This window comes from Haplochromis burtoni, unplaced genomic scaffold (assembly GCF_018398535.1).
Source record: "Haplochromis burtoni strain Fernald_Lab_line unplaced genomic scaffold, NCSU_Asbu1 Contig_508, whole genome shotgun sequence".
NCBI lineage: Eukaryota > Metazoa > Chordata > Actinopteri > Cichliformes > Cichlidae > Haplochromis > Haplochromis burtoni.
The window spans coordinates 76,073-78,320 of record NW_024582869.1 but is presented as its reverse complement, the minus strand read 5'-3'; positions in this window follow the sequence as shown (position 1 = coordinate 78,320).

Sequence of the window (2,248 nt, the reverse complement as noted above, 5' to 3'; positions counted from 1 at the left end):
AATTTAAGTGGGTGATGCAATTCACTGCTAGTACATTACTAAGCTTAAAGACCCCGGGATCTTCTGAGAACAAATTCTTTTCATTTGACTGAAGTTTTGCATTTAGCAGTTATGCAGCACCAGAGCACTCTCCCTCTCCATTACACAAAGTGATGGGCTGTACAAATAGTGCTGTTGACAGGGTCCCTCTCCCTCTTTGTGCGCGTTCAGCGCTCACTGTACGACTGTATGAGCTGCTCTCAGAGAAATACCAAAAAAAAAGAATGAAAGTGCTCCTCCGGGAACCCGGCTGTCCTGCAAGTGTCACTAACACTGTGAAAGAGTCCCTCCAGGCTTTGTTGTCCATAGCATGCACTCTCCTCGCTGATTCTCATGTCACCGAAACTGCTCCCAGGCCATTCATTAAAATATGTACTTGAATGCCCCCTGCTGGTGGCCTACACACTATGCCCATCAAACTCTGTGGCAATCATCTGACCCAAGCGAACTATTTTCCTGCCCTCGATCTGATCTGTGTAAACAAACATCCCCTTGGTAATACTGTGAAGGTCTTGTTAGTCTTGTTGGATGGGAAGTAAAAGGGCTTGGAGTGAATCCCCACACATGAATAATTGAACAACCTTGAATATGTTGTCTTCCAGTTTGCGCAAAAAACAAAAAAACAACAAACTTTCAATCTGTATCCACCCACCGGCTCTCGACCTTTCTTCCAGTATGAGCAACTTTGAAGTGAGGTTTATTTTCCTCTGTGCCCTTGTGTTCATGCTCTCCTTCAGTGCCTAGGCCCCTCATTTGTGCCTGACTACCATCAGCCACCTCCAATTCCTTTTTCTGCCATTTTGGCACATTAGGTTTAGAGGCGAGTTGCTGCAACATCACTGGTAAACAAACAGTCTGTCTGCTGCACTATCCCCAAGGCTGGGGGCTCATCATGATTATTCATGAGGACTAAAGCCTTAACCCAAATAGGCGCCTGACAAACACACTCATCGTGTCGCCTCTATCAAACTTTGGAAAGGAAGAAAGATTGAAGAGCGGCAAGAATGAGGGTCAACAAAATAGATGAGACCTATCAAAAAAATCAGTTAGGAGCCTGTGTGAATACATGAAAAATTAACCTTACAATATAAAGTCCCTTGAAGCAATTGTTGTTGTGAACTGAATCTGTTCTGCTTGTCCATCTCAGAGTCGTGGCTGTGCTGGACCCTATCCCAGCTGTGACTGAGCGAAAAGGTGGGGTACACCCTGGAAAGGTCACCATTGTGTTGCATTATAGAGTTATAATTCTCTATGTGAATGGAGACTGGGACATAAAACTCCATGCATAGACCTGTCAAATCTGAAAGTGCTTTAAATGGGTCAGTGACTTTGTAGCAAAATAAAATTTAGTAGTATGTCCACCAAAGTTCAAACTGCATGCATATGTGCTTGACAGTGCGTTCATGCTCACCTCGAGTTTCCTTTTACGGGGTGTTTAGAGTGCTTTTTAATGCACTTAAGTTTGTAAGCCAGCTTCAAGTTGTAGTTAGTTGCACCAAATTAAAAGTTGTTCATTATGAAAAAAAAGAGCTCACTTAATAATAATGTATTTTTTAATAGATATAACTGTCGAAAATAAATGTTTTCCTTCTGAAATGTAAATAAAACTATGCTTTGATTTTTCCAACAATGCTTAACAGCCTCAGGGTGTAATAACTCCCTGTTGTAAACTTCAGATTACTGAGATTGTGCCTCGGATAACATCTCAATAGCTTGAGGAGAAGCAGCCCTCTCTGGCTGACTGTACTCTGCACCAAGTGCTAAACTTAACTCAGCTTAAATTCAGATGTCTCAACAAAAGCTGCTAGAATGCGAGAACATCTTGCTGAAAAGCCTTGAACATGCTTCTACACATGAAAAAAGAAACTGGGTTAAAGCTTCTGTCTGATGGCTTTAGTCAGTGAGAGTAGCTGCTGCTAAGCTTTCAGCAGCACCAAGCTGCCTGAGTCAAAAATGTTTAAAGAGGTTCATTAATGACAGACATCAAAGTCTGACACTGAGCAGCCTCATCAAAGCAGAAACAAGAAGGATCTGTGCTCCACCTCATGAAACAAACCCCCTCCTAATGAGGAAGAGCCAACATGTCTGCTCCGCTTACTGCAAAATGGAGTCATTTCCCTCCTCACTTTCCAGCCCTTTAAGGCAGTGACAGAGAAATGTGAACAGGTGGAGTCACAGGGCTGGGGGGGCAGAGAAAATGGCAGGCTGA